Genomic DNA, 19,495 nt, shown 5'->3' on the forward strand with positions numbered 1-19,495 from the left:
AAAACCGAACCGCTTAATATTGATGATTCAGATAAAGAACAAGTCAAGCCTTTCACTTGCCTAGGTCCGAAAATTTCAGAGGATGGAACGTGCACCACTGAAGTTAACTGCCGAATTGCTCAGGTGTTGGTGGTGGTAATTAATGTTTAGGAGGAAGTACACTTGAGCAACTAGCCTGTAACGTGCCTTGTCAATCGACATGGCATGCGACGAAGGATATTATTATGCGTAGAAGAGGAAAGGGTAGTCTGTCGAAAGTTTTTGGTGCAACCCGTTAATGAATGAATCGAAAATTACAATGTTTTTGGATGAACTACGAGAGGACGATAACAAATTAATTTCACTGATATACGGTACTTTCCCTAAACTGTTCAGATATGCAATCATCATTACAGGGTTTTTGTAACCGATATCTGGTGTCAACTTCAGCCTTCTATATATTGCAGTAATCAGGCTGCCTACGTTGCACATGCATGAAAAGAAATGCCTCGAACACCCAGAGGAGACAAGACGTAATTCCAGGTTTCTTCACAGTTTTGTCTCAAACAGTTATTTTTTCCCTCTAAGTGAGGATGCTACATGCATTTGTATGAACAGCTGCATTGTATGCCTGTGAAAGGTGGACACTAGAAAAACGAAAATAATTGCCTTGAAGCCTCTGCGATGCGGTGCTATCGTCAGATATTAAATGTGACGTGGAAGGATAAGATGTCAAACATCGGAGTCCCAGACGGTGTCGTGGCAGATACGACCGTGCTGCATGCGACCCGTCCCATTAGCGACCGGCGTTGACAACCTAGTTTTAATTTAACAAGCAATGTCATCATCCAAGATAAGGTAAGCTAAATCAGAAGAAGAAATGTTTACAAATTAGGGCAAACATTTATAGCACTGCTTCCCAGGTTGGAAATTGCATTTTTCTGTTCAAATAGCGGACTACTATAACCACAAACCGTGCACAATATTTAGTTATGTACACTGAATTAGTCGTCGGTAAAAAATATATTTAAAAAAATGCGTATGACTTTTAGTGCCGGGAGTGTCCGAGGACATGTTCGGCTCGCCAGTGATTTGACTCCTGTAGGCGACCTGCGCGTCGTGATGAGGATAATATGATGGAGACGACACATAATCGCAGCCCCTGTGGCAGCGGAATTAACCAATGATGGTTAACATTCCCGAACCTACCGGGAATCGAAACCCTGCGACTAAAAGCCAGCACGCTAATCATCTAACCATGGAACTGGATTCGTCGGTAAATACAGCTGATATATATCTTTACGAAGAACAATACCAACGACTGCGTGAAAGGTTTATAATGAATAATAATTAATGAGTACATTTCTATGATGAAAGTTCAAATAAAGCATGCATACATTATATCACACACAAAGGTAATATCTAAAATCAACTCAAGAACTCATCGTTGAAAACTAAATCACTGTAATGTATAGTTTGGAATGCCATTAATACAGATATTCCTCCCCAAGAGTAAACATAGAAGGGTCATAAATAATGCAAGAGGTATTTAAGGCCAAAACCCTAAGAATGCGGAAGAAAATGTACAGTCAGGTAATTCTATTCTGAATACTACAATAACACAAGTTCAGTTAAATTTTAACGAAGATTATGTTTGTAAATAATAATAATAATAATTTGGCTTTACGTCCCACTGACTCATTTTACGGTTTCCGGAGACATCGAGATGCTGGAATTTAGGCCCGCATGAGTTATTTTACAGGCCAGTAAATCTACCGACACGATGCTGACGTATTTGAGCACCTTCAAATACCACCGGACTGAGCCAAAATCGAACCTGCCATGTTGGGATCAGAAGGCCAGCGCCTCAACCGCCTGAACCACTCAGCCCGGTAATTATATTTCTTTTACAGTAACTTATCTATAAACACAGTTCTTGGGGATGATGAAGTTCAGTCCCTGGATTTTCGAGAAACAGAAATGACAGAAATGACAAAGTTGCTTCTGAAAAAATTACTGTGGGAAAGTAGTAGTTTTTTAGAACATGAAATATGGTGAAGCGTTTACGTCGTTGTTATCCTCTCTCCAAGATCTACTCTGTTCATCTGGTGCATAAGTTACCTTCCGTGCTGTATATGCTGGAATGTGGTTTGATTTTGTAACACGATCTCACAAAACTTCAAAGTATCTGAATAAATGCTACCACTTCTTATGATTCCTTGAACGTTTCCAAATTTTATTTTTAAGTGCATGACTCTTAGTGCCGGTAGGTACGAGGACATATTCGGCTTACAGATCTGTACCTCCTTTACCCGGTACACCCCGCGGGAGTATTACTGTGTGAGGGTGTTGTATGTGGGTGTAATTGTACGGGCTAGGAATGGGAAGGAAGTGGTCGTGGCCATGCGAAAGGTACCATCCCGGCGTTTGGCTGGAAATAAAAATTTTCGAGGATGGCCGACGGGGGATTCGAACGCAGCCGCCTCCCGAAATAGCCGTAATAGGCAGTGCCGTAACGCACTGATATAACTCGTTTGGTAACTTCTCCCAGACATGGAAACGCATCTCTATATATGGGCATGTTGTAGGATAAAACGTCGTTGTGAGGTACACAGACTACTGCGGTCATTTGAGCACGTTGTACGTAAACTAGCACATCCCATGAGACATCTTAACGAGATTCAAGTCGCAAGAGCCGTCACTTTGATCCAGGAAAGATGGACTTTTCGTCGTGTTGCTGTGGATGTTAATATCTCTTCGTCAGTTATTCAACGCTTGTGGAATCGCTACAAGGAGACGGCCAGTTCACAAGTAGGGTTCGATAAGGTCGTGGACGCATGACACCCCCACAGGATGACCGATATCTGACCATCTGTGCGTTGCGGCGTCGTTCAGCAACTGCGAGAGAACTGTAACAAGACCTCAGGAGTCACGGTGTCCGACCAGACAATGGAGACCTGTGCTGATCACAGACGAGTCCACATTTCCCCTGACAGAGCGTGATGGACGTCAACGTGTATGGAGACGCCGTGGTGAGCAGTACACGCCAAATGTTGTCCAGGAAGGTGACCGATTCGGACAAGGTTCTTTGATGGTGTGGGGTGGCATCAGTATTGATGGCCGTACGGATCTTGTCGTCGTCCGTCGAGCAGATACTGCTAGAGCATGTGTTGGTTGCTGCATACAGTGTTGGTCCTGAATTCATACTCATGTACGAAAATGCCAGGGCTCATGCAGTGCACATTTTGCGAGAACTGGACATTCAAGAGATGGAATGGCCAACAGTGAGTCCCGACCTTAATCCCATCGAGCATGTGTGGGATAGGCTTGGCAGAAGTGTTCGTAGGCGTCCTGTTCCATCACAGACTCTCCAAGACCTCGAAAAGGCTCCCATTGAAGAATGGGTCCTGATACCGCAACGTGACCTCCATCGACTTATACGGAGCATGCCACGTAGGTGCCAGGCTGTGATGAATGCTCGTGGACGACATATACCATACTGAAGCTCTCCAACTGTGATAAAAATTCACCCTGGGGGACTGTTATCACTTTGTTTTCACCCATGTTCGGACATTTCCGTTTGTGTTCTCAAAATGAACGCGAATCCGTGGATGTTCTTTTGTATACTTCAACGGTAAAGATTTAGTGTTTAGTTGGTAATATACCTGGGAGTGAGGTATTGTTTTGTGGAGCATGGCATAGTTCAAAAACACGTTCCCCTATTTTTTGACCTGTTTATTTCACCTCAGGTGTTGATGTTATAACCCGTAAAAGGTTAAGGCCCCATAGTGTACGAGTAGTATGCTGCCGGAGGTCCCGGGTTCTATTTTCGAAGGGTCAGTGATTTTTGGCTGGATCTTTGGACTGGTTCGAGGTCTAATTTAGTCTACAATTGAGGGACTATCTATCCGTGAGGTAGCGGCCCCGGTCTAGGAAACCAAGAATAAGGTCCGAGAGGATACGTCCCACCGACCACACGACACCTCGTAATCTGAAGGCCTTCGAGCTGAGAAGCGGTCGCTTACTAGCCCAATGCCATTCGAGACTGTTGCCCCATAGTGTTTGGTCGTTACATATGATCACTGATAAGAAATCAAAGACAACATGCTTATAAAACAACTCAATGCCCATATCTGAAAACGCTGACTACTTAATAAGATAACAAGAAAGAACACGTGGGCTCGTAGACTTGTCATCCATTTTGAGGTACGGTTTGTGATAACGAAATGATCACTTAAATGTTGGTAATGTGAATTATTATTAGAAACTAGCAAATGTACCCGTGCTTCGCTACGGTATTCTGCATTGTATACGAATATTGAAGTAAATACTGTACATGCAGTAAATAAGATTGTTTTAAAATAGCATGTCTCTTAGCGTTATCCGAGAAACAATATGCAGAGGTCCCCATACGTTGTTTCCAGTGTAAAGTGCTTGTTACGGATTTGTGATGATAACGACAGGCTCACTTCCCTACTGCGATTCACAATCGAGTTGGGAAGTTTACATTATAATTGCAGGCCCCATTGCCTACTGCGCGGTCACAATCTATTTGGGGAGTTTCCGTTACAATTGCAGGCCCCCTTTCCTACCTCCAGACATATTACAAATTGAAGAGTTTTTATTATAATGGCAGGAAACTTCCCTACAACCAGTCAAAATTGAGTTGTGCAGTTATCATTATAATGATAGGCCCCTTTTCCAACTGCCAGCCAGCTTCCTGCCAGTCACACCAAGTTGATGAGTTTCCATCAAAATAGCAGGCCAGTATGCATAATGCCAGTCACATTTTAGATGGGTACATCTGTTTATAACTGCGGGAACGCTTGCCTACAGCCAAAGACTGTATGCTGCATGCTCCCTTGCCTTCTGAAAGTCAAATCGAGAAGTGAATTATTCATTACAATGGTAGGCCTGCCTCATTAATGCCAGTTACACAGGAATTGGAGAAGGACTCCATTCCTACTGCCAGTCATAGTCGGTGTGCGGAGTACTGATTACAATAGCAGACACACCCTTTCTCGATCGCTACAAAATCGACATCAGTGAATATATATAGTTCGACATACGAAAGTATGTGCTTGTTTACAATATTGCAGACCTTCATTTACAGATTAACTGCTTCTAAACGGTACATCATATCGAGAAAAGATTGTACCATAAGACGCCGGATTTAGCGGCCTAAATTGCTGGTCATATGATATCTCATCTATTCATGGGTCAGATTGAGTTAGAAACTTGGGTAAAATTTGTGTAAGATTATCTCACATTGCATTGCTTTTCGGATAATTAAGTGACAGCTACATACATAGCATTTGGCTCACATATGGCTACTGGGTGGACCAATTTTCGTGTAGAGTATGATGATTCTATCTTTCCTCTAAGTGATGGAAGGTATGAATTATGTATGTGAAAAGTACTACTTTACTTAAGATCGAGAAATAGAGAAAAGTCAAACGTAAAATGGATATAAATACGACAAAAAGTCGTACGACCAAGGTTGTAGATCACTCCAAATTGAACGGGGATTGTGCCATCCGTTATGTGATGATACTTCCCGAAGGTCTGCACCATCATTAAAATTGCCTCCATATTTCGATATTCTTCGGGATAGAAAGGGAAAAATTTAAAGCTCTTGGAAGTTTTCCGCCCGTTACAGGCTAAGTCGTAAAATTTTGCCAAATTTCAGTTTTCTTTCTCGACTGGCAGATTATGCCGCAATCTGGGTTTTCAGTGAGAAGTGTAAAAAGTAGAACTTTCAAGATACTAAACCAAAAAATATGCAGATGATCATTATTACCCCTTAAGCGTGTAGCTGTACGAAAATTTCGACAAAATAGTCTATGTACAGGCACACAGTAGTTACGATTTTATTTACATAGATAAATAAGGAACCTGCTCCACGTACAACACCTTTTGGGCTATATCCGCTGGACTTAACCGGAAAAACGGACCGTTTATGATATCTCCCTTATTAATCCTCCTGTCGAAAAAATGCACATGAAAAAAAGTTTTAGAGATGGAATTCCATCATGTTTGGTCGATTTCCAGTCAGGTTGGTCTTGTACTGTATATATTCTGGAAGAGTAAAATCACCATTTCGGTTCCCTATAAACCGCCAGTCCATTCCAGGAACATGAAATGTTATTGACGATTAACACCTACCGTTGGACAGGTGGATGTTAATATAAAGTTTGACTCAAATATCTTCAGTAGTTTTCAAGTTGTAAAACATACGCTTTACACGCACCCGCTCTTGAGTTAAGTCCGGTGGGACTTGTACCGGAAAACGGTCCGTTAATGATATCTCCCTTATTAATCCTCGTATTGAAATGATGCACACGAGGAAAAAGGCCTAGAAATGAATTTCCATTACGGCAGCTAAATTTACATTAAGTTTGGTTGCAAAATGACGGTTTCGGTTTCGTATAATCCCCCAGTCAATTCAGGGATTCAGAAACAATACTTGCCCTAAAACCTACCAAAGGACAGATGGATTCTAAATATCAAGTTTGGTGGAAATATATCCAGTAGTTTCCAAGTTTTAGACAAACAGACAAACAAACAAACAGACAGACACCAAAACAGAATATATGCAGATGGTCATTATTACACCTGAAACGGATAACTGTACGGAAATTTCGCCAAAATTGTCAATGTACAGACATACTCTAGAAGTGTAGACCTTTATTTCGATAGTTACTGCTTTGCAACTGTACGACGTATCTACAAACGGACTTCACCATCAGACGCCCCTTTCAGTGCTCTACATGGTTGGTCCTATGACATCTTCTCGTATCTCCTTTATTTATGGGTTAGATTGAGTTAGAGTCATTGAATGGGGTGAAATCTTGTACAGTTTTTGAATGCTACTTTATATTTTTGATTCTCATGTGACAGCTAGAATCATAAAATTTGGCTATAACATTGCCAATGGTCATGTCAATGTGCGTGCCGAATGTCATGATTCTACCTTTCCTATAAGTGTGCCAAATGATAACATATACGTGTAAAAGTACAAAATCAACTTGTGTTTAATGTATTAGGGATAGAAATACGACGAAAAGTCACAGGACAAAAGTTGTAGATCTCTCCAAAATGAAACGCAATTTGCTTTGTGACTTTTGATACGACTTACTGATTAGCCACCAATTACCCCGAAACGAAGGTCTGCACCGCCGTTAAAATTGCATCCATATTTCGGAATTTTCCTGGGCCAGAAGTTATACATTTGCATAGCTTAGAATATTTCCTCAAAGGAAAGAGTGTACAGCATTCGGGATTAGCACTCGCATACATACGTGGTAATTAAGGAAGAAAGTAATACAGTTTAGTAAGTTGAAATTAATAGAAAATAGATTATAACAGAGGACATCCGGATGACGACAAATATATAAATACCAAGTGAATGTATTGGAAAATCAAATGCTCCTCAATAAATTATTCCGGAGTGAGTTATGGATATAAGAAAGCGGTAATCGGAGAGAAATTTAGGCGCAGGGATTCTTAGGTAATCAGATAAGAAGATGAATATTTGTGTTATTACTTATGCTATTCGAGGACGGTTATAACCTCCAATGATATTCCGCCAATATCCCGCAGAATGGCCGATTGACGACTCTCTTGCTTTCTACCCAAGGAACAACCACGAATTTAAAGGAATGATGAGGAAAATGACAATACGTTACTTCCCTGCTGGCAAGCAGTCAGAGACGTTGCCATGGTAACCCATATATTCGTTATCGCTCTGTCGGTCCCTCAATGCCGAGCATGGTATCGGCAGAAAATAGTAAATTTCTCCGTCATTTGAAGAGTAAGGTAAATTATGAACACAACGAAAGTTGTTTGTGATGAAGAGACCTTTCACATACGGTCCACAGAGTTTGCAGAAAATCAATAGTATAAGAGAAAATGGAGGAAGACCGTTGTGGTTTTCCTATAGACCCCCGTCTTTTCAAAGATTTTAAAATGATATGCATATCGAAACCTTCCCCGGGGTGAGTATACTCTAAATATGAAGTTTGGTTGAGATCTATCCAGCCCTTTCGACGTGATGGTGGAACAAACAAACATTTTTATTCTTTTTATTTTGCTAGTTGCTTTACGTCGCACCGACACAGATAGGTCTTATTGCGACGATGGGACAGGGAAGGGATAGGAGTTGGAAGGAATCGGCCGTGGCCTTAATTAAGGTACAGCCCCAGCATTTGCCTGGTGTGAAAATGGGAAACCACGGAAAACCATTTTCAGAGCTGCCGACAGTGGGGTTCGAACCTACTATCTCCCGAATACTGGATATTGGCCGCACTTAAGCCAAACAAACAAACAAACAAACAAACAAACAAACAAACAAACAAACAAACAAACAGACAAACAGAAACGAACAACTTTATTTATAAGATTATTTTTATACCACTCCCCTCGCCCCCTGCCAAAAGGGTGCTAGGGGTGTCTTACCCTCACGCGGTTTGTCTCCTGATACTAATTGATAAGTGTACCACGTTTGGTGAAATTGCTCCAGTGGTTTAGGAGGAGATGTGTCATATACACACCCACACCCACACACCCACGCACACACATACATCAATTTTTATATATAGTAAGAAGAAGAAGATAATATTTTTATATGTAGTTTTTCGATTAATTTTATATCTCACCCCCTTCGCTCCCCACTTGGATTTGCAAAAAATCCGGAGTAATACTATTCATCTCAGAGACCCTGAAATCTATGGATTCGAAACTGTTTTTAATTATTTCTATATCTTACCCCACCCCCCCACCCTTTGCTCCCAACCTAAAAGGGGGCTGGATTTTAAAAAAATTCTAGAGTATCACTTTTCAACTCAGCGACCCCGAAAACTATGAATTCGACACTATTCTCGATTATTATTGTAACTACCACCCCCCTGACCCTCTCCCTTAAGGGCGCTAGGGATGGCTTACCCCCCACAGTGATTGTCTCCCGATAGTAAGTGATTCGTGTACCAAGTTTGGTTGAAATTGCTCCAGTGGTTTAGTTGGAGATGTGTCATTTACACACACACTTCCATTTCTATATATAGTAAGATTTTTACACTCGTTCTTCACCCCCTTTCCATCCCCGCCCAAAGGAGTCCTATGAGTGCCTTACACAACAGTATATTTTTTTCCCAGATATTAAGTCTTATTTGTACCTATTTTGGTTGACAGCTATGCCCAAACGTACATGCATAATCTCACTGCTCTAGAATCCTGGAGCTGACGTTGCCATGGTTACGGCAGTTCATTTCTTTATCCGATTCCTAGAGCAGGGGTAGTGTGGTGCCAATATCTCCGTAACGGTTGGTTTTAGGGCCTTAAAACATGGTTTTCGGGCCCGCAGGGCTTACCGAGTTTTGTTCTTTGCGTCAAGAGGATTAAATTGAGCTTTGTCTCGTCCTTATACGACAAATTCGATATTTTGCCTATAATAGTATAAGAGAAAATGGAGGAAAACCGTTTTTCCTATAAAACCCCCGTCTTTTCAAAGATTTTAAAATGATATGCATATCGAAACCTTCCCCGGGGTCAGTATACTCTAAATATGAAGTTTGGTTGAGATCTATCCAGCCGTTTCGACGTGATGGTGGAACAGACAAACAGACAGACAAACAGACAAACAGAAACAATTTTATTTATATAGATGACAAGGAATCGATCGTTGCCTTACTTAAAGTAGCCTATAGCTTTGCCTGAAGTGAAAATGTGAAAAGACGAAAATTACCTTTAGGGCTGAGGGCAGCCTAGCTCGAACTGAATATATCCCGAAAGTAAGCTCTGAGTGGCTCAGACGATTGAGACGCTGGCCTTCTGACCCCAACTTGGCAGGTTTGATCCTGGCTCAGACCGATGGTATTTGAAGGTGCTCAATTAAGTCAGATGTTGATGTTATAACCCGTACAAGGTTAAGGCCCCATAGTGTACGAGTAGTATGCTGCCGGAGGTCCCGGGTTATATTTTCGAAGGGTCAGTGATTTTTGGCTGGATCTTTGGACTGGTTCGAGGTCTAATTTAGTCTGCAATTGAGGGACTATCTATCCAATATCATCTTTCTCTGAATCACTATCGACGTAATGAATATCATTTGCTTTGGACAAATATTTATGATATTTATGATACTGAAAAGATGTGCAGTTTGAAGTATAAAATATACCTGGTCTACTTTCTTGGTCTCCATGTTTTATGACTGGTAGCAGACTGATATGTAATAGCAACTCCTGGCTCGGTGAGGAAAGCAATGGGAAACTACCTCGGTAGATTTACTGGCACCTAAAATAATTCCTCGGGACTAAATTCCGGCAACTCGGCGTCTCCTAAAGCCGTAAAAGTAGTTAGTGGGACATGAAACAAATAACATCATCATCATCATCATCATCATCATCATGATTATTATTATTATTATTATTATTATTATTATTATTATTATTATTATTATTATTATTATTATTATTACTAAGACCCACATATCCCGAGCTGCACAGCAAATCAAGCTAACAGCTGAAAGAAAGTAAGCTCGTAGCCAACTCTCTTGGTCTACGTCTATATCCAATGTATAGATACCGATACTACTACTGCTACTGCAGGTAATGATAATAATAATGACCGTCAAACAATTTTCATGAAAATAACGGGCGTGGAAGAAGTCGATTTATAACAATGAAGTGCAAAAGAAAACAATTAAACCCGCCACGAGAAGGAAACTGACGTAACTCAATGAAGCAGTGTTTACGGCGGTGAATTTTGAAGTTTAAAAACTTCCAGTCAAATAACAGAGTCGATTTTCCTCCAGAGTTTGTTAGTTTGTGGAAGCATATATATTTCCTTGTGTTTAAATGGTGTTTGCCTGAAATAATGTTTCATTTCCCTTTAGAGCATGTCTTTGAAAGTTACGACTGTTTACAGCTGAAGACGTTGGTAAGAAATGCTTGGAAGTACCACGCATTCATACATACAATTGTTTTCTAATAAGTCACAGTACTATATCTTCTATCCATTTTTGTTTTTCCCTGAATTTATTGAAATGACCCTGTATTTTTATAACGTAGCTTAAAATATAAATAACACAAAATAGAGGAATTATGTTAAAAGATAGGGAATTTTTGTAACTAAAACATATTTTATAAATTACACAAGTTATTGCATAATCTCAAAACTTGATCTATAACATTTTTATTATTAACAAAGCCAATATCATCTTACTCTGAATCACTATCGACGTAAGGAATATCATTTGCTTTGGACAAATATTTATGATATTTATGATACTGTAAAGATGTGCAGTTTGAAGTATAACGTTATACCTGGTCTACTTTCTTGGTCTTCATGTTTTATGACTGTTAGCAGACTGATATGTAATAGCAACTTCGGGCTCGGTGAGGAAAGCAACGGGAAACTACCTCACTCCTCATTTCCCTAGTACGCCTCTTCAGTGATTCGTAGGTCATCTATGAGAGATGATGGCGGACCTGTTGAGGATCCAACCGGCTGAGGACTAAACATACATAATAACTTATATGCTTTTGAGGACTTACCTGAGAAACGTATATTCTTTCACGTTAAAGATAAAGAACATGCACTCCTTGTACATTACAAAATCGTGCTCTATCTTATAAAACAGACGGTAATGATAATGAAACAGGAATTGGTAAAGGAAAACGAAATCCAAGGAGAGGAAATGGAAACTCTGCCATTTTCAGAAGATTTTGTTATTTTATCTGAGTCTGCAGAAGACCTCTGTAAGTAGTGAATGGTATTGGACATAGTCATGGAGAAGAAGTGCAAGAGGAAATTATATAAATCAAAAACAAAAGTAATGGAGTGCAGTCGAATGAAGTCAGGTGACGCAGGAAATATTAGATAAGGAAATGTAGTCTTAAAGGTAGTAGCTAAATATTGTCACTTCGGTAGTGGAATAACCAATAATGGGAGGGCATAATATTCAGAATGGCACAAGCTAGGAAGGTCTTTCTTAAGAAAAGAAATGTTCTCACTTCGAGCATTGGTATAGGAATTGGTAAGACGTTTTTCGAGACATGAGTCTGGAGCGTGGCATTGTATGGAAGTGAAACATGGACGATAACTAGCTTAGAAGGAAGGTGAATAGAAGTTTTCTAAATGCGGTGTTACAGAATAACGCTGAAGGTAAGAGGGGTAAATTGAACAACGGATGAAAAATCGAATTGGTGAGAGAATGAGTTGTAGGATGTTGTAGTTATGTAGAAATAAATATATATATGAGCACAGAATAGGGTGACATGGAGAGCTGAATCAAACCAGTTTCTGAACTGATGACCCAAATAACGTCCCCTTTAGAGTCCATCCGTTTCACTTCAACTGGTACTACGAAGTACAAAATTTCGAGGTGTAGGTAAAAATCCATTATAACCGATAAACTCACCTAAGGTGCATTAAAGCTGCGTGCCCCCATAATGGAAGTCGCAAGAGATTGTTTTTCAGAAAGGCAGATAATGTAGGTAATACCATAATACCAACAGTTACCAGGTCGTAGGAAACGAAATGTTATCAACTCTCAAAATTTGCAGCCGATGAAATGACTGGCTTTGAGGGCACAGCTGTAGGAATTCACGAGGGGGATCATCATAACGATTACTTAGCTTCGTACCCCGAGGTGCAGCGTTCTTGAGCATTTTTCACGGTCGTGGGCGTCATTCGGATCCAATCCAAAGTCCCTTATGTCCACTTTTAAGGTATCATGCTAGTTTTTCCCCAGCTGGACGATCACGGTTTACGTAAAAGTGGAAGATGAGGTTGACTACTGCGGAAGGTGCTTCACGTAAAATATGACCATCCCAACTGAGACCTTAATTAAGGTATAGCCCCGACATTTGCCTGGTGTGGAAATGGGAAACCACGGAAAACCATCTTCAGGGCTGCCGACAGTGGGACTCGAATCCAGCATTTTATCCGCAATTGGTACGGTGCACATTTTCTGGTGAATAGTCTCTTTCCTGATCCGGCAGATTAATGAGTTGCTACTTCGAACAGAAGAGCATAAGACAGAAGGATGACCTTTCCCACGGAGAGTCATTTACCCCAATTTACGCTCAATTGGCGTGATGTCCAATTTCCGGCGAATTTTGTCTTTACTGATGTGGCTGATTAAGAAGATACCCTTTCGATCAGCAGAGCATACGCACTTCATGACGTGAAATCGGTGTTAAATGCTTTCGCTGGACGACCTGCTTTCAGGGTCATATTCGCTATAACACAGACTAGTAATGAGAATTCCGTCACCATAATGAATTCAATTTGCGTAACAGTACATCGAACTTCTGATCAAAATGTCTTGAAGTCCTAGAATAATACAGAAGCTACGAGCTGAATCGCTAATCACTGTGACCACTAACGTAAAGGAGGCTTTTCGTTTCAATTTACGTTATAAAGCAGCAATTTTTGCCGCTAAAATAACACGCAAACGACCCAGTTTACACACACACGGAGGATGCGGGGCATAAAAGTTATGTATCCCCTAGATTCAAAAATACCCACAAAACTGAAGATGTTCCTTGTTCAGTCGTACAACGATAAGAGGATAGACATGTGTACCAGTCATCATATCAAAATACTTGCACCAGTCATCGTATCAAGGTATTTTAAATGTTTACTCTGTCTGAAAAAAATATTTTCTCACATTACATGTGTAATGTGCACGGAGGCGGATCTTTTAATGACCGAGCTCGATAGCTGCAGTCGCTTAAGTGCGGCCAGTATCCAGTATTCGGGAGATAGTAGGTTCGAATCCCACTGTCGGCAGCCCTAAAAATGGTTTTCCGTGGTTTCCCATTTTCACACCAGGCAAATGTTGGGGCTGTACCTTAATTAAGGCCACGGCCGCTTCCTTCCCACTCCTAGCCGTTTCCTGTCCCATTGTCGCCGTAAGACCTATCTGTGTCAGTGCGACGTAAAACAACTAGCAAAAAAAAAGAAGATCTTTTAATGATTCATAACTTTATGGCTCGGTTGCCGTTATCCCTTCAGTAGAATATTATCATTACATTTTCTAAATTAGTACCGAGCCAGTCTCTAAAGCGTTTGTACTGTTATCGTCAGTATATAACGACAATGAATAAATTAAGACCAAAAGCGCATAAAATCAATGAATATCTGAAAGTTGTGTGTTACACTCTTATGTTGATAACAGGGTACTCGGGAGGGAGGTGAGTTCCAGTTGACAGCTTAATTCTTGAAGTTTTACCTTTACGTGTACAATGTCTCTCTTAATCATGGTTTCATCTGGTGTTCCAATCCTTATTTAGTTATCTCTGAATCCACTCATCCTACTGATCTAAATGTTTCTTCCTATTTCTTCAGAGTGTGGGGAGTAATCTGACCTAATAAATTATAATTTCCTGAAGTAGTACTTTGGGAAACCTTTTTTGAGATTTCCAAGAAAAAAAATGTTTTTTTTATTTTTTACAATTTGCATTACGTCACACGGACACAGATAGGTCTTACGGCGAGGATGGTGGAGGGACGTACTGGGAGGGGGAAGGAAGCGGACGAAGCCTTAATTACGATATAGCCTCTTTGCCTGATGTGAAAATGGGAAAGCAGATAAACCTTCGTGTCCGTTTTAGATAAATAGCGATAGTTCAATATCAAAACAAGAAATATTTTATACTGAAAATGATGTTTTAACTACATGAACTGAATTTTAAATTCTACAAACCTATTTTGCTAACACGTATAGTGTATGAAAATAGCTTTATATTAGGATTTCAGAAATCCTGAATCATTTATAATTGAAGCTGAAATACTACTCAGTGTAAAATCTTGGTCACGTATTTGAATACAAGCACGCTAATCATATATTCCTTCATTAGCACAAACGAACAAACTGGCGATTTCCTTACCAGAACCACAAATTTTGTCATGTTGCGAACAAGCCATTTAAGAGTAATATCACCGACCCGACCGGATATCTAACCCGAGACCCTCTGAATAGAAAGCCACTAGGCTGAAAATTCACGTGAGTTCACGTGCTAATTAGTACAACGTAAGTAAATATAGATTATCTCGTAAGAATGAATGACTAAATCATAAGTAAAATCAACACGAAACTAACTTTTTCCCTTTTATTCATCGTCATTTTACTCATTTGGTTTGGACTGATTAGAATCTAAATTTCTTTGACTCTTCGGTTTCCACCATTCACTGCATTATGTAGGTTTCAGGTGAGCTGCCTATGAAATCACTTATGGCTGACTTTTCCATGTCTGTACTGTCTTGTTGACCTACGTTTATGAAATACTAATTTTCAAATTGTGGTATTAATAAGGGAAGGTATAAGGCAGGGATGGCGAACCTTTTCTAAACAGTGTGCCATTTTAAGTCTGGTTTATTATTATCAACTGTCTACTGTGCCACTAGTTATTTTCCTTGATGATGATAATGCTTGTTGTTTTAAGGAGCCTGACATCGAATGTCATCGGCCCAGTTATTTTCCTTTGGAGTAGGTACAATCCACGCTCTTCCCCACCCCCGACTTCCATCCCTAATTTCAAATTATATTTCATAATACGTTATTACTTTATTACATATATCTTGTAAGATAATACTTTTGCTTGCATGTTCCTTGGTCGTATTTGCCAATACTGCAAAAATATATTTTTAAATATGTAAGTTTTTAGAATACCTAACATAAGCGCCCATTGTAACACACCAATGCTTCATCAATTTGTACGAATTTGTTCACCCATGTACTGCTTTCTTGAAACTCTGTCAACTCCATTTCTAACTACTCAAAAAAATTGACCTTAATATTACTCATTTGTGCAATATGAGGGTTTGAAATAAAGTGTGATATTTTCTCCAAATCTCGTAATTAGGATAACTCTCTTGGCAACTATTCGTCTTACAAAATTAAAAACAGTTAAGTTACACACTAAGAAAACGTATGCGCTGCTGGCAACCACACAAACGTCGAACTTCGCTAATTGACTGATGTGGGAGAGCGGATGTATCGCCGACCGCATCTGACATTTATCTCACTTGATTTCCGGACCTATCAGTGTTGCAGTCTTGCCATAACGAGCGTCCGAATGGAACTATATTTAGATTTTAGATATTTATTTCTTAAGTCTGAAACACTATGACTATACGATGCAAGAGATATGTATAGACTATAGTACAAGACGTACATAAAAAGCGTTATTATGTTCATGTGGTGTGCCACCGAAATCGTGTTTCCGTGTCACCTAGTGACACGCGTGGCATATGTTCGCCATCCCTGGTATAAGGTTATCAATCGCCGTTAATCTTGTGTATTTACTGCACAATGTATTTTGTAGAGTGGACTAGCCAAAGGTAAGTACAAGTTGTACGGCGTTTGTCAAAAACGGACAATCATTGAAATTAATCTTCGCACTCGCGTGGCCTTGGAGAGGATTTCGATTTTAGTCAAGTCATCATTCTCGAGTACAAATAAAAATCATCTACGGATGATGTAATTCACTGTCCAGATAAGCAAGAGACCACACCTGGATATTTATAGAGTAGCCGCAGTTGTATTTTAGCATCTGTCAGTGATTGCCGTTGGTCCTGCTCTGAGCCAGAACGATTGCAGTTTTGACTGACATAGGAGTTTGAGGTAAGATTTTCATAATATGCAAATCGATTCAGTCGGAAATAAGATGTAGTATTGATGCAGATTGAGTTGGATGGTAGTTCATTTGATAGCCTGTACTGATGACCTGTTTTTACCGGTAATTTCAGTTAAAAGCATTGTAGTCTATGAAACTTTGTGAGATCTGTGAATAATGTAGCATGAACATCAGTGTTTATATTTCTAAGGGTACATAGAGAAGACCACAAATTTGAAAGCGTGGTGAGAATGACTACAGAGGAATTATTGGCCAGTTTGTTAGTATATAGCGTTGTATGCTTAGCATAGTAAATAGTAATGACAGAAATCAAACGAAGACGTACAGAAGCTAACAAAATGAGTTCAGGAGCCAGGATCGAACCTGTCAAGTTCGGGTCAGAAAGCCAGCGCCTTAACCGTCTGACCCACTCTGCCCGGCTTGCCAATATATGGAATAACATGCATTCATTAACATTTTCTTAGGAAGGAAGTTAAATTTCTCCTGCAAATTTCATCGAATTCTCAAGTCAACATTTTGCGGTTAAATAGTATTTGAGCAGATAAGTGGTACAGTGTCGGCTTCGGTAGGCACCGATATTATGGGTTCAAAACGGAAGAAGGACTCGTGTATCTGAAAAGCGGGAATGGGTCCATTCCATCTTTCTGTCTCATACGCTTCTTTTGCTAATTGCTTTACGTCGCACCGACACAGATATGTCTTATGGCGACGATAGGACAAGGAAGGGTTAGGAGTGGGAAGGAAGCGACCGTGGCATTAATTAAGGTACAGCCCCAGCATTTGCCTGGCGTGAAAATGGGAAACCACGGAAAAACATTTTCAGACCTGCCGACAGTGGGGTTCGAACCTACTATCTCCCAAATACTGGATACTGGCCGCACTTTAGCTACTGCAGCTATCGAGCTCGGTCCGTCTCATACGATGGTAGCATGTAATATATCACTAGATACTCCTTTGACGTTTACCTTAAAAAATACTCAGGCATAGGCCACTCAAGAGTGATCATTGTTACAGTTAAACGGAAACTGACAGTCAGGCAGCCTAATAATGTGAAATTAAAATGCCTGCACACAGTAAGTGAGGCACATTATGATAATCATTACAATTCATGTTTTTTAAGTTGAAATGATTCAAATAATTTTACCAACAATATAATCAAGAACATCTGAGATATTCCTTCAGAAAACATACTTTTGTTTATAATTAATCTCTCCTTTCTGTTTTGCTCATTTTTACTAAACTACCTATTTTTTAAATAACTTGTGTCAATGAAAAGACCCTAGACGATATTTTTAGCATGAATAAAAATACTACCATGTAAAATCTCAGCAAATTTCTAAAACTGATTTTAAAATTTTGATGAAAACTCGGCTTTAAAGATGATAGAATATTAGTGGCAATTTTAACATGACAAAGTGGAATATATCAATTTTTTATGGTCGTGTCCGCCTCTGTGGTGTAGTGGTTAGCGTGATTAGCTGCCACCCCTCGAAGGCCCAGGTTCGATTCCCGGCTCTGCCACGAAATTTGTAAAGTGATACGTGGGCTGGAACGGGGTCCACTCAGCCTCGAGAGGTCAAATGAATAGAGGTGGGTTCAATTCCCACCTCAGCCATCCTGGAAGTGGTTTCCCGTAGTTTCCCACTTCCCCTCCAGGCGAGAGGTACCTAACTTAAGGCCACTGCCGCTTCCTTCCCTCTTCCTTTTCTATCCCTTCCAATCTTCCCATCCCCCCACAAGGCCCCTGTTCAGCATAGTAGGTGAGGCCACCTAGGCGAGGTACTGGTCATTCTCTCCAGTTGTAACCTTCGACCCAATGTCTCACGCACCAGGACACTGCCCTTGAGGCGGTAGAGGTGGGATCCCTCTCAGAGTCAGAGGGAAAAACCAAACCTGGAAGGTAAACAGATTAGGATAGGTAGATAGATAGATATATGGACGTTTATAAAATATATATTTAATAGTACTCGGGTTTTTCGCAGTAATACGGAGAAAATATCTTTTGACATAAATATGTTTCAGAGCTGCAGTTCATCCGAAAATCTGTGTAACGAAATAGTGTCATGAAACAAAATATCACGGAAGCGTAACCTAGCAACCGTGCAGGCTGTGATGTATTTGTGGATGTTTGGCCAGACAGTGTTACCTAGCAACCGTGCAGGCTGACTGGCGGTCATCAAACATTAGAAACCGTTGGTGGATTGGTGTGACCAAGAGACATGTAAGGCATACTTATGGTCATTTTCCACTTATGAAAAATCTGATACCATTTTATAAAAGGGAATTCAATTAAAATATATATTTTTACCATAAAATTTGTATCTGCTAGCCTCGCGGTCTAGAGCTAGAGAACCCATCCCTCACTGAGAGGGTCGCAGATGCGATTCTCGGCCAGGTCTGGTAATTTAACCTGAACACGAGGGCCGGTTTGAGGCCCTGTCTGTCTGGTAGAGAATACTTGAAGAGCTATTTTCTGTTAGCTGCACTGTGGGATAAAGTGTAGATTATTGAAAGCAATCAAGGGCATTTATGTTGACAATTACGCTGCGGTAAGAACTGATGGTAGAATGAGTACTTGTTTCAAGGTACTTATTGGGGTTAGAAAAGCCTGCAATTTTTCACCTTTTTTTGTTCATAGTTTATGTATGCATGTATGTATGTATGTTCAGTCTTCAGCCCTAAGGCTGGTTGGATCCTCAACAGCACCGCCATCAGCTGTCATAGAAGGCCTAGGCATCAGTGAAGAGGCGTACTAGGGAAATGAGGAGTGAGGTAGTTTCCCGTTGCTTTTCTCACCGAGCCAGACGTTGCTATTACATAACAGTCTGCCAAGCTCACTGAAATGCATGCACCAACCGACCCTATGAGCAACGTTT

General features: G+C 40.3%; 1 protein-coding gene across 2 annotated transcripts in view; it reads left to right on the plus strand.

The window, feature by feature from the left end:
- LOC136872293 (probable cytochrome P450 49a1) overlaps positions 1-19,495 on the plus strand; it is a 95,395-nt gene that overhangs the window by 10,930 nt on the left and 64,970 nt on the right. The window contains exon 1 of one of the 2 annotated variants that reach the window (XM_067146112.2): positions 16,517-16,606. The exons of the other annotated variant lie outside the window; for it this stretch is intronic. The gene's annotated coding sequence lies outside the window, so the exon portion shown is untranslated. Of the gene's footprint in view, positions 1-16,516; positions 16,607-19,495 lie in introns of those variants that run through there. 2 annotated transcript variants of the gene reach the window in all.

The sequence above is a fragment of the Anabrus simplex genome, chromosome 4 (genome assembly GCF_040414725.1).
Source record: "Anabrus simplex isolate iqAnaSimp1 chromosome 4, ASM4041472v1, whole genome shotgun sequence".
Taxonomy (NCBI): Eukaryota; Metazoa; Arthropoda; class Insecta; order Orthoptera; family Tettigoniidae; genus Anabrus; species Anabrus simplex.